This window comes from Mytilus edulis, unplaced genomic scaffold (assembly GCF_963676685.1).
Source record: "Mytilus edulis unplaced genomic scaffold, xbMytEdul2.2 SCAFFOLD_1557, whole genome shotgun sequence".
Classification (NCBI taxonomy): domain Eukaryota; kingdom Metazoa; phylum Mollusca; class Bivalvia; order Mytilida; family Mytilidae; genus Mytilus; species Mytilus edulis.
Genome location: NW_027267707.1, coordinates 1 through 14,301, shown reverse-complemented (window position 1 = coordinate 14,301; position 14,301 = coordinate 1). Strand labels below are relative to the sequence as shown.

Here is a 14,301-nt window from a genome sequence, read left to right as displayed (position 1 = left end):
GACTGTCACATAAAAAAATTAGAAATTTAGCAAAATTAAGGTGTTTTATGACACAAAAATTCCTTTGTGAAAGGTCACATAATTTTGTTTGGACAAGTTTTATCCATTAAATGGACGTCCTTGTGTGATATGTTTGAGTTATCTCTCTTACACTTTTGAAAAACCCGCCGGCCGGAACTCGTGTGTTTTTTACTCGTAACTCCTCGGAAATTTACGTGGTCCGCAATGCTTTATCTGACGCATGCGCAGGGAAAATAGCGCGAAAACAGTTACCGTCTGCAGAGCATTCCAGAGCACCGTTTCTGATGCATTTCATCACCAGTCCTTGATGAAACACTTAACAGTGGAATATAGATTTCTTGAATAGGTAAGTATTTCATTATTTTATCGTTATGTGACACTTCCTTCCTTAGGTCATGTGACAAAAGGCAGGAAATTAATATCCCAACATTTCCAATGCCGTCCGAAGAAATTCCACGTGGTTTTTTATTGTTTGAAGAGAACGACGAATTTGTATCCGCTCTCCAATACTGTGCAGATTTCGATTTTGACGTCTTGGACGTACAGATCAACGGATTTAACATTATAATTTTTTTTGAAATTGAAGAGTTTAATGCATGTATTTTTTTGTGTGTACTGTGTGACTTTACCATCAAGCAGTTCAAATAACATGTACACGTAGGTATAATTTCCTTTGTGGTACCCTGATCCTTTAAATAGAACTTATTATTAACGCAAACAATTTTCCGCGTTTTTTCACCCTCAACACAGGCGTTAGGGAGCAACCATTTAACTTCAAAAAGGGGGGGGGGGGGTTGACTCAAAATCACATAACATTTACCCACAGATTGAAGAAAGATTAGTCCAATGACTATTTGTTCCAAAATCGAAGTCTATTTTGTTAATTTTCCAGCAATAAAACGAGTTCAAGGCATAATCGTCTAATATGTTTCGCCTAAAATGGCTTTGAAACTTTTTAAATGTTCGCCCCACTTCATAATGCCACAAAACCAACTATATATTTGTTCGTCCAGTTTTCAACCAATCTTAAAATAAAGGCCGCCATTTACACAGCACAGGCATTTGTTTCGTAAAAAAAAATTTAGATACACTCCCTTCCAATTACAAATGTGTAACATGAGGGCATTACTGGTCAGAGAGCTAGAGAAATGGAAGTGACGAGAGGAAAAGCCACATCTTCGCTCTAGTCGCCCTGTAGCGTGAGCCCTGGTTTAGACCATTACATTTATTATTTCTGATCCGTGTTTTCCCTAGAAAATTTTTGATGTCTGGTGGGGTCCATGGTGAATTTGAAGCGTGTCGTGAAAACTATTGCACTAAAATTTTTTCACCTATTTCTGATTAAATTTTTTCAGAAGATAATTTTCGCGTCTTTTTTTTTTATGATTAACTTAAATCTCAATGTCAAACCTCCGGTGTCCAGGAGAAGGTTGTTGATGTGGAAAGATATGTGGGACCTGACCTATTTAATTCAGAGTTCGCGAAAATCGTCCGTCCTGACCGCCAAAATGAGGCTGGGACCAGTATGTTGTCCACTTGCGACGGTCTCGATGATCGATGCAAAAACGGCCGTTGCAGTGCCTATGTCGGCACGTTTTTACATCGGTTATCAGATGGACCGTTTTTTCATTGGTCATCAGATGTACCTGTCGGTAATTTCCGTAACAGGTTTCCGATTTTTATTATAAACAAACTACTGACCAAGGCGGCAAGTCACATGTGGCCTATCAAATTTGTTCAAGCGGCTTGATTCAAGGAGTTGTTCCTGGCAAACGATCGGCGTTGGAACCTTATATAATAAATAAAGTTAATTTCCGTTGAAATAAGTTACTGATTTTATTTCAGGATAAAACTGACAGATTTTGTAGGACCGGTATATAATCTTGCTTTGTCAGTCCTAAGACTGACGGATCAAAAAAAGTTTTCGCGAACTCTGTTAATTTATCATTTAAACTGAAACACCAGACTATAAACGAGGTTGTAAATGTCCAGCACACAATGTCTTGCCAATTATCAGTTGGTTGAGATTCAGAACATGTGTGATTACCTGTTGTGTTTTGTCACTTCTCGTTTACAATTTATACCAATAATAAATTTACACAGCGGATAGTTTTTCACTGAGCGGGAAGCCTAGTGGCTCTGATCAAAGCATGGCAGCCGAAATTTATGCGTAGCAGGACCACTATTCTAAAATAGCCTAGGGCAAACACTGCTGATGCAAAACATTACATTATTTTCATAGGATGGCCCATAAATTATGGACATAAAACAGGAAGTTACTGACCATGTGACTTGTCACATTTTTTTCTGAAGCATGGCCATGGCTTCTATTTTGAATGATGTACCAGCTGGTTTTCTGTTATTAATCTTTGATTCGGATTATTACAGACTTTATTCATACAGTTTGGAACATGGATATTCCTTTGATTACACCAATTTTAACAATAACCACATTCTTCTGTTTCACTCTTACCATCAACTGCATGATTCAGCAATGTTTTGTATTTATCATTCAATTCTGATGTTCTCGTATGAATTACAAATTCACTATAGGCATTAGATTACGGTAAGAATGTGTTAAGTTGTCTATCAAATATCACAAGACAGAAATTTTGTCATTTCCAGTTGTCTAACATGGGTCTTGACATAATTTACATTTCCTCATGTTTAATATTCCAGTGTGTACCGATAAAAATGTGTGACATAATATAAAGATAATCTGCATATACATGTACGTACGAAGCAAATCAACGAAAAATAGTGTATTGTGACACTCCTAGTGTTGTGTATTTCAGCTAATTTTGGAACTTTCATGCTAAATTAATTTTGCTGCTATTCTCACAAGTGTCACATAGTTACAGGACAATAGTCACATTATTGTGGACACTTTATAATAAGTGACATAGTTAGATGCATCATCAAAAGTCACATTTTGATCAATACATGCTCATTTTTGTACAAATAGCTGCTGTATTTTAATGTACATAGGAAAATATTTGACACCCAACAGATATACATGTACATGTAATTTAGTTGCCATTTGTTGGTGGACAAAAGTCACATTAATTTGACAGGAAGCTGTAGTGGAACAGACATTTTGTTCTTTTGAATTTTGGTGGATAGCTGTCTTATTGAATCATACATGTACCACATTTCCTATTTTTACATAAGAAGATATTTGACGGGTAACAATAAATATTGTCAAAAGTCCCATTATTTTAAGGACACCTACCTGAAATATATGACAAATATTGCTGTAGTAAACAGACTTCCCTCAATGTAAAAGTCCAAGTCATTCCCAAGCCCAAGGTGTACATGTATATGCAGAGGTGATTACTTGTACGATTTGTCCATATTTTTCACGGAATTTTATGTCAAAATACGCTTTACAGATTGTATTAAACAATCTACGGAGATGGGCGAATCTGGAAAAAAATCTGATTTTGATCCTGAATTAGTGTGCCATCGTTTCAATGATCGGGCTTCTGACATTGAATATTAAAATCAGCATGGCCGATGGGGTTGATGAAAATTATAACATTATAAAAAAAGTCAAATATTCTCAAAAATGTAATAGGTGATAGGATTAGGTGAAGGAATCCTTTTAAAATTTGTACCAAGAAGGTTGTTTTCCATCTTTAAAATATGACCCAAATTGCTGTCAGAATGCAGGAAATGGCATCTAATTTTTCAAAATTTTCCCAGGGGGGGGGGGGGGGGGCATATGCGCCCAGACCTCCTTGCATATTTGTGACACTCACCGGTGTTTGTACTGACAGAATTCTTAAAATACTGATGATAATAATTGAAAATACTGATAAACCACATTATGGGTAGACAGGACTGTATATGTGACTGGACCAGACATTCAGTTAAGTAAAGGTGAAGGTTTTACTGTTGGTTATTTGACACATTTTTGTCTCGCCTTGACGGAGTCAAAAAGCGAGACATAGGTATGCCGTTTCTGGCGTTGGCAACAGTGTCAACAATGTATTAGTTTGTGATTAGCTCAGTTTTATGGGGAACCACTAGTGGTATGTCCATGATAATTGGTATGCAGATGTATTACCATTGCCACATCTCATTGCCATGGAGATTATTTGGCTCCGCCCCCTCAGTCATGGTCTATTGACTTTGAATGGTTTGCTTACTTTACATGTATTAGTTTGTGATTAGATCAGTTTATGGGGAACCACTAGTGGTAGGTCAATGATATTTAGTATGCAGGTGTATAAGCATTGGCATATCTCATTTCCATGGAGAATATTTGGCCCTGCCCCCTCAGTCAGGGTTTATTGACTTGGAAATGTTTGCTTAGTTTACATGTATTAGTTCGTGGTTAGGTCAGTTCAAGATGAACAGCTAATGTTAAGTCAATGATATTTGGTATGCAAATTTATTGACATTTGCAAATCACGTTTCCATGGAGATTATATAGCCCCACCCCCTCATCATGATTCATTGACTTTGACACTTTTACATAGTTTACAAGTTAATGTTTGTGTTTAGGTTTGTTTAAAAGGAACGACTTATGATAAGTCAATGCATTATGGTATTTGGTATGCAGTTGTATTAGAATTGGCACATCTCATTTCCATGGAGATTGTTTAGCCATGTACCTTCAGTCATGGTTCATTGACTTTGAATACTTGCATAACTTACATGTTAAAGTATTACTATTTTAATTTCAAAATTTGCATTAATTATTAAAATTACAAAAAGGCAAGACATATCTCTGTGTTAACAGTTTATTATGAATGTATGTATGTACTATTTATTGGCTCAGTTTTTGTTATGCATTACCAAAAAAACTTGGCTATAATTGGTCCTGGCCCAGTAATGATTTTTTTGTCGAGCCTGCAACTTTTGTTGCAGAAAGCTCGACATAGGGATAGTGATCCGGCGGCGGCGGCTACGGCGGCTACGGCGGCGGCGTTAGCTAACTTCTTAAAAGCTTTATATTTTAGAAGGTGGAAGACCTGGATGCTTCATACTTTGTATATAGATGCCTCATGTTACGAAGTTTCCGTCAGTCACATGTCCAATGTCCTTGACCTCATTTTCATGGTTCAGTGACCACTTGAAAAAAAAGTTCAAATTTTTTGTAATGTTGAATTCTCTCTTATTATAAGTAATAGGATAACTATATTTGATATGTGCGTACCTTGCAAGGTTCACATGTCTGTCAGACAGTTTTCACTTGACCTCGACCTCATTTCATGGATCAGTGAACAAGGTTAAGTTTTGGTGGTCAAGTCCCTATCTCAGATACTATAAGCAATAGGGCTAGTATATTCAGTGTATGGAAGGACTGTAAGGTGTACATGTCCAACTGGCAGGTGTCATCTGACCTTGACCTAATTTTCATGGTTCAGTGGTTATAGTTAAATTTTTGTGTTTTGGTCTGTTTTTCTCATACTATATGCAATAGGTCTACTATATTTGTTGTATGGAACGATTGTAAGGTGTACATGTCTAGCGGGCAGATGTCATGTGACCTTGACCTCATTTTCGTGGTTCAGTGGTCAAAGTTAAATTTTTGTGTTTTGGTCTGTTTTTCTCATACTGTATGCAATAGGTCTACTATATTTGTTGTATGGAACGATTGTAAGGTGTACATGTCTAGCGGGCAGATGTCATGTGACCTTGACCTCATTTTCATGGTTCAGTGGTCAAAGTTAAATTTTTGTGTTTTGGTCTGTTTTTCTCATACTATATGCAATAGGTCTACTATATTTGTTGTATGGAACTATTGTAAGGTGTACATGTCTAGTGGGCAGATGTCATGTGACCTTGACCTCATTTTCATGGTTCAGTGGTCAAAGTTAAGTTTTTGAGTTTTGGTCTTTTTATCTAATACTATATGCCATAGGTCAACTATATTTGGTGTATGGAAATATTTTATGATCTTTATGTCAGTCGCACAGGTTTTATTTGATCGTGACCTCATTTTCACGGTTCATTGCACAGTGTTAAGTTTTTGTGTTTTGGTCTATTTTTCTTAAACTATAAGTAATAAGTCAACTATATATGTTGTATAGAAGCATTGTTAGCTGTACATGTCTGCCTGGCATGGTTCATCTGACCTTGACCTCATTTTCAAGGTTCATTGGTCTATGTTTAGTTATCTTGGTTAATGTTAAGTTTATGTGACAGTTGTTATAAAGCTTAGCTTTATACTAAGGACTATCAACATAATATCAATGATTAGTATAGAAGGCGAGACATTTCAGCGTGTGCACTCTTGTTTTTATTTGTTAAAAGAAATGATGGTCTGTCAGTTGACCTGGTGGTTTTGGGGTAAACCATTTTTTTTTCCTTTGATGAACTACAAATCAGCCTATGACATGGTCCAAGTTTTTATGTGATGGCTAACTTTTTCAAAGATCTGCATAAACACAAAAATATACCATAAGCTATGTGACATGCATTGACTTCTAGTTCAAGATGGAGGATAACATGGATATGACTGTTCTTGTTCTGCTTATGCTGATTACAGGAATTGCTGTTCTTTTCACTATTGAGATGTACACTGTATTTCATACGTTGGAATAGACTGAAGGACTTTAATGAATCCTTGTTCATAGGAATAAACTGTCTGTTTTTTTTTGTTTTTTTTTTATTTTCTTATTTATTCATCATCCTTCTGTCTTTTCATTTTGCGTTTATCTTTTCTTTTTTTATAGGCTACCAAGGAGACTAAAGACGTTGATGGCATCTTTATTTTTGAATCATTTTCCTTGTTCTTTCATAGCTTTTTATTCTGATTTTGAGTTTAGCCAAGCGGCAGCATTTTGTACAGACTTGCGTTTTGATATATTAGAATTTTCAGTTAATGGTTTTCCTTACATTGCATTTTTTTCTTTTCATCAGTTAAGAGTTTTTTTGATTTTATGCCAGATGAATAATTTCGAAATTTACAGGTTTATGTTGAGAGCTTAAGTAGTTATCTTTTTTTGATTATTTGAATTATTTGTAATGGAAAAACACATTTTTTTGACAGTTTTTTTTCATTTTCTTGCACAACTATTGCTTAAAGCTTTTATATATTTTTTCCCTGCTCATCTTTTTCTGTTTTTAGTTTGTTCTTTCTTTTTCAATGTTTTGTTATTTATTTTATTTTTGATCTATGTTGGTTGTGATTTCAGTCGTGAATAAAGGGTAAGTTAACAATCATTTAGCATTTCAGTTCAATATTCTTATCTACATTTGTACATTGTTTCTGCCATCACTATAAAATGTATTGGTTATACACAGAGTAAGGGTTTGGTTAGCGTTAAGGTTAGAGCTATGACCATAAGTCCAGCTATAGTTTGATTATATTAATTGTTGGACATGAATGAACATTCATATTTCCGATAATTTCACTTGTAGATAAGTTATGTCACTCCTGAGAGGGCAATTTTATCGTGATCTCTGTCAGTCTGATAATTATATACGTTAACATCAGACTAGACTCAACAATGGAAATTACACTCTTTCGATTGAGATGTTTTACCAATGTCTAAATTGTTTTATTTGATTTCTAAAGAGATGATACTTTTGACGCCTGCTGCTTAAGCAGGGCTACATAATGGGTTCACTTGCGTCGTCATCACACTTCTCTTATCTGCTCGTCCTCCTTAATGCCTTGACAAAATTTAACAAACTTGCACAGATTGTTCTGCAGGGAATGAAGTTGTGCACTTTCTATTTTTTTTTTTGATCAGGTTGATTTCTGGGGTTTGTAAAGCTGTTTAGTCCTGAGGCCCCAAAAAATGTGTTTACGGTTACCAGACTGACCCTACCTTGTGTTATCACCCAAATTTCATCAAACATTCAATGTTGTCTTTTACTATAAGGACTAACCAAGTTTTATGCTATAAAAAATTCTGATCGTGGTAAAATGAAGGTGGAAAAACCTTTTTCAAGCCAAAAACAACAAAATTTGAAAAAAAGGGAAAAAATTCAGGATTTCGGCAAGCAAAAAAAATTGACATACCGACCATCCCAGGGTTTGACACTAACATTAGAGGTAATGTAGTCCACAGGACTACCAAGGAAAAATTTTGGGTAGTCCTGGTAGTCCACCTCTATCACCAGTGAGGGCCGCAACACGGCCCGAACTAGCTAGGGGGGTTTGGGGGCATGCCCCCCCAAGAATTTTTTTCGAAATAAGATGCAATTTCCTGTCATCTGAGCACCTCAAAAGCACACAAATGTTCATTTGAGTTTTGAAAATATTTTGTTTTTTTTTCAGATAGATTAAATAAAATTGAGAATGGAAATGGGGAATGTGTCAAAGAGACAACAACCCGCCCAAATAAAAAACAACAGCAGAGGGTCACCAACAGGTCTTCAATGTAGCGAGAAATTCCCGCACCCGGAGGCGTCCTTCAGCTGGCCCCTAAACAAATATATACTAGTCCAGTGATAATGAACGCCATACTAATTTCCAAAGTTGACATTCAGTGAATAAATTTTATTACTCCTGAACTTTTACCATCAGAAAATTTTGAAAAATGAAATGCAAAATCTGCAATCTGAGACAGTTTCTAAGGCCTTGTTAGGTGGAGTTATTTGACCTTTTATTCCAGTTTCTTCACATTTTGGTTATCAGACATTTTCATTTTACATTGAAAATCCCTAGCCTGGGATCCGGCCCAATCTAGCTGCGCGTCGTATACTGACAAGATTAGCCAGGACCCCAGGCTATGAAAATCCCATGTGTTACAAACACTGTGAAGATTCTGATCAGAAATCTGGATCTCAAGAGTGCTTTCATAATAACAGACTCTGCCCGGTGTCCTAACACTCCCTGGTGTTGGGTGGGGATTGTCCTTGTAAATATTGAACATTGTAAATACGTTAGTGACACATCTCCATTAATCCCGATAGGGAGTGTACACGGATTCCACTGTACCCTCGCAGCTCTCGAGGGGTGCTCCGTAAACGGAGGGATCTACGTACATACATACATACATACAATAACAATATAAAATTTACGTTCTTCCAAATGCCATCACTGTCTTTGAATAATGTAAACATAATTGGGAGGACTTTTATGCCAATTTTTAGCATTGAAATAGCCAGACCATATACAAATTTCCAGGTGGTCCACAGGACTACTGATTAACCATGTTTTAGTAGTCCTCCTAGATTTTAGGGGGGCACCGGACTACCGGACTACCGTTAGTGTCGAACCCTGCCATCCTCTATGTTACTCTGTAATTGGAAACACAAAAAAGGCCTAGGAGTTTCGCCATGAATTCAAATTACCTTACAGCTTTTACATTAATGCTAGCAAGACAAATTTTTGTTTGGCTCTTTTTTTTTTTTTTTTTTTTTTTTTTGTATCAATGTTTGCTCATGCTCATGCATGGCAATTAAGATAGGCGGGGCTTCTATTTTTCTTTCATTGACGAAATATTAAGGCGAAAACCCGGTTGAAATAGAATAAAAAAGAATCGAAGCTCATTAAAAAGTTAATAGAAACTTAAAATAAGTTTTCTTCTCAAATACAAAGTGTTTTATTTAAAAAAAAAACCAAAAAACATTTGCATAAGTTTTTAATTTATCTATTACATAGTTAAGCAGAACAATTAGATATTAAGTCGACGACATGGGTATCTATCAAGTTGGATAAAGAAAATGCATAACCTCCCGTTTTTAAAAATTACCACGGATGTAGAACATATCATTCTATAAGTTCAGTTATATCCGTGTCTACCCTTCCATTATGTGACTAAAGAAAATATTTTAAAAAATGGGTATCGAAAGAGAAAATTGAGTGCACCTTTTTATGTTTGGATGTGTTTGAGATGAATATTTTGTCTTCAAAACGTACAAAGCAAGAGTATTTGATACATCATATCGCTTCATATTCTATCATTTTTATATAGCAAAGCTACGGGGTTTACTTTATAACATAAAAAAATCACAGTACTAAATGATGAAGTATATGGGTCAAATAAAATACCTATCTAATGAATCACAAAATCAGAGTAGGTGTGTTCAAATAGCTATTTTTCCGACGTAGTCGGTATAGTTTCAGTTTGTGCCCTTTGAACTTAAGGACGCTTAACTATGGCAACAGAATACGCATGCTCGAAAATCCTTTCTGTGATTGGACTAAATGCTGTCATGGTGAGTGATTTGGTTGTGTTTGAAAAAACGTCTCGAAAATTATATCGTGATGGAAAGCAAGTTAAAAACTATAAATATTTGAACTAGATCTTACAAAGATTTATATTTTTATTAAAATATTTTTTTCTCCAATAGCTCTTTGCATCCATGACAGCTGTTTATTCAGGACAATTATATAATTTTTAATGTAAACTTTGTTGTACGAACGTACAGTGAAACCTGTCTAAACCGAACCTCTTCGGGACTTCAGATTTTGTTCGGTTTTGGCAGGTATTCGGTTTAATCAGGTTCACAATGCATAAAATGTGATATGATTGGTCTTCAGAACAAGTTTGGTTTAGACAGGTGTCCGGTTTATTCAGGGTTCACTGTACATGACTTTTAGAACGCACCTACGCATGGGAGATTTCCGAGGGGTTTTGGTGAATGTAAACAGAAAGATACTACTTATACTACCAAAAGTTTCTAGCTTTGTTAAACATGAATTAAGTTTAATGTAAACAGTAGTAAATGTATATTTGTTTCTTGTTATTTGCACTGGATTTTTGACAAATTTTTTAGGTGTCATCACAATATTCTTATATATTATTGTCTTAATATAACCAGACTTGGTAAAGAATTTCTTGTAGTTACATTCAGATGGAGATTTTATTAAAGAGGTCCTGCATCATTAAGTCATTGTGCTTCTGAAGGTTATCGAAATGATAGTTTTAAACATATACCGGTACTCAAATTTAAATATGTCAGATATCTTTTTTAAAGATAGTTCTTGTTTTTACTAACAGTACTTGACAACAGTCTTTTAAGTTGGATGATGAAAATGCATATTTAAGAGAAAAAAAATATTTTTGGCTTCCATTTCTACAATTGTGAAAATGAACTGGGGAGATGATTTTGACAAAATAGAATCCTGCCTGTATTGTATATTTACAGGTAAGGAAACATGTGAGAATATTTCTCATGTGATGTTTTAAAATTTAGTGTCCTTAACCTCAAACGTAACGTCAAATAAAATTGAAGTATGGTGTATAAAAGCTGAAGCCCCGCCTATCTTATTTGCAATGCTTGAGCAAACATTGATACAAACAGATTTGTCATGCTAGCATTAATGTAAAAGCTGTAAGATTGTTGGGAATATTTATATTTCAAGAAAATATCGAGGATATCATATGAGTCACTTAAATCTTGTGGTCACCTAGTAAAAGGATATTGTTACAGATAAATTTAACCAGTGAAGAGAATTTCAATTTTGGATTCATACAGATCTGGTGGTCACATTCATTTTAAAAAATGGAATCATGTCACTTAAATTTTACTGTTGGGCCACTTAAATTTTGGATTCATACAAGTCTGGTGGTCATACAATAAATAGATACTGTGTCCCAAATTTTTTTCCCACTAAACTGCTGCATCACTTAAATAGTCTGGTGGTCACACAATAAATGGTTATTGTGTCACTTAAAATTTGGATTCATAAAAGTCTGGTGGTCACATAAAAAATGGATATTTTGTGTCACATAAATTTTACCAGTAAACTGCTGGGTCACTTAAATTTTGGATTCATACAAGTTTGGTGGTCACACAAAAAAAATGGGATATTGTGTCACATAAATTTTTCCAGTAAACTGCTGGGTCACTTAAATTTTGGATTCATACAAGTCTGGTATGAACATCATAAAGGATATTGTGTCATAAATTTCACCACTAAACTCCTTTGTCACTCAAATTTTGGATTCATTCAATTCTGGCTGTCACACAATAAGGCCACTGTTTTATATGACTGCAAAAAATTGCGGTCATATTATGCCGGGGTCGAATTTAAGCTTTTTTGTGTACTGGCCAGCCGGACCAGTGCACTGAAAATTCTACTGGTCCTGCAAAAATGACATAAATTTGACAAACTCCAAAATAAATTACAGATGCTTACTTTTATTTGCATACTGCTGGTCTAGTTACATAACATTATACATTTATCAAAGAAATTTTGATCCTGATTCTGATCAAGTTAATGATATTCTTTATAAAGATTAGGATCAATAACTGTAAAAATGTTAATAGTGTCTTCAACATCATCACTAACTTCACGACGACCATAGGGTACCAAGCTCGGTTGTCTGGAGCTCTGTCCAGAAATGTTCCAGCTGGCAGTGTATCAAATGATCCTATATCTTCAGTGTCAAACATAATCAATAATAAATCCGAAAAAAAAACTTGAACACAATTTTGATCTTGAAAAGTCCCTTAAGGTTCTGCATTAGCAGAATGTGCTGGAAATGTAACTAAAGAATAACTCAATATCACAAAGTCAGTGGCACCAGCTTTTCTGATTTTTTTTTATTCAAAGTTTAAATGATTTTCCCTGCCTTTCCTCTCCTTTATTCTTGTAGCTTTTTTTTTATGTTGCTCAGAATTTGCATGAGCAAGTACTAGTACAGAATCTAATTTAAAACTTAAGATCAAGTTACAAAAATACTTTTTTTATCCAGGTTTGTCACTGCAGATTTTGCACATGTTGTACTATTCATAACATTGCGATCGACGATATTATTGAGGCATTGACGATCTTTCCCAGGACTTTTGATATTTTTATTTTCTTTTGTCAAATGTCATATTATACTTTATTTCTATCCTCCTTTTCTTTTTCATTATATTTTAATTTTTTTTTTCGGCGGTTTAACCGCTTCCAATAATTTTCACATTTTTTTGTTGTTATGAGGACGCTCACTCGAGATATTGATGAATTTGATCAATTGTAATACCCCCAGTACCAATACCGCGTAATTGATTTCTCAGGTAATTTGTTTTGTAAACAAACTGACATTGCGATGCAATCAGAGATTTTTATCGACAAAGGAGTATGTTCAATAAGGCCCTAAAATGGCCCACTTTTTTAGCGTAAATTTCGAATTCGGATTTATTGACCAATATCACGATAAATTATAGCTAATACATTGACAAGATAGGATATAAGCCATTTTGTTTAAAATTTTACGTTTCTGCGTTTCATTATGACGTCACAAGTTGTAATCATATTGATTTTTCACGAAAAAATCAATGAAAATGGGTAAATTTCCAAAGATTATTTGACAGGAAACATAGAGCGCATACTTCGACAACAAAGATCTTTTAAAATAATGTTTGTGAAGACATTTAACATGTCTTATTTGAATATTAAGCTTGTCGACACCTGCGCTCTATGTTTCCTGGTCCTTTATTTGGTTGAAATCCCGCTGATTTTGTCAAATTTCACCAAATCCCTTATCTTGACCGTTTTGGAATGTAAAAATTGTTGTGTTAGAATTAAACTTTGACAAAAACAGCTCTGTTTAACTTTTTCACATGTCTTTAAGGCAACTTAAAACAATTATTGTCTTGTAACCATGAACTTTATAATTGGGGCCAAATATGGCACTTACCGAACTTACTCCTTTCAACTGGTCCGCCGGACCACCAGCTGACAAAATCTACTGGTCCCGGACCAGCGCTAATTTCGGCCCCTGTTATGGTATGATGCTGTCGTCGGCATTGTAGTTGTTGAGCGCTCACAAACATGCACCCCCACCACACACTTTATGTGCCTGTCCCAAGTCAGGAGCCTGAAGTCCAATAGTTTTTGTTGTCTTTTTGTTTTAATTGTTATTTGTTTTGCGTTTTTATTAAAAATGGCTGTTTATCGTCTCTTATGAATAGTTTCACAATTTATTTTATTTTGGGGCCTTTTACAAAGCTTGGATTACGGTATGGGGGTTTCCCATTGTAGATGATAAATCAATTGTAATTTTGACTTCGGTGGATGACTGTCTAATTGACAATCATACCACATCCTTTATCTTTATATGTACATAAGGTAATTATGTAATACTCAGAACATGTACTTACAATGATGCAAAATAAACATACACCGATACATATATATGTATTTACAAATTCTGTGTTGTAGACCATCATGGGAGATTTTGCAAAGGAACAGGAGAAGTTTGCTACAGAGAAGAAGGAACAAGGCAAGAGATCCAAAACAGCTGTACCACCCTGGGTTGGTTATAATGAAGAGGAGACTATGAAAAAACAAATCCTTGCATTGTCTACAGTATGTGTTACTTCTTATCTTTAATTGGACCAAGAAAAAAATACCTCTGTTTCCTCTAACATGCTCTA

At 35.0% G+C, this 14,301-nt stretch overlaps 1 long non-coding RNA gene across 1 annotated transcript; it reads left to right on the top strand.

The window, feature by feature from the left end:
- Positions 1-269: 269 nt before the first annotated feature.
- On the top strand, positions 270-14,234 carry LOC139505860 (uncharacterized). The gene is made up of 2 exons (XR_011659837.1): positions 270-367; positions 14,087-14,234. It is a non-coding gene; the product is annotated as an uncharacterized lncRNA (long non-coding RNA).
- The last annotated feature ends 67 nt before the right edge of the window (positions 14,235-14,301 follow it).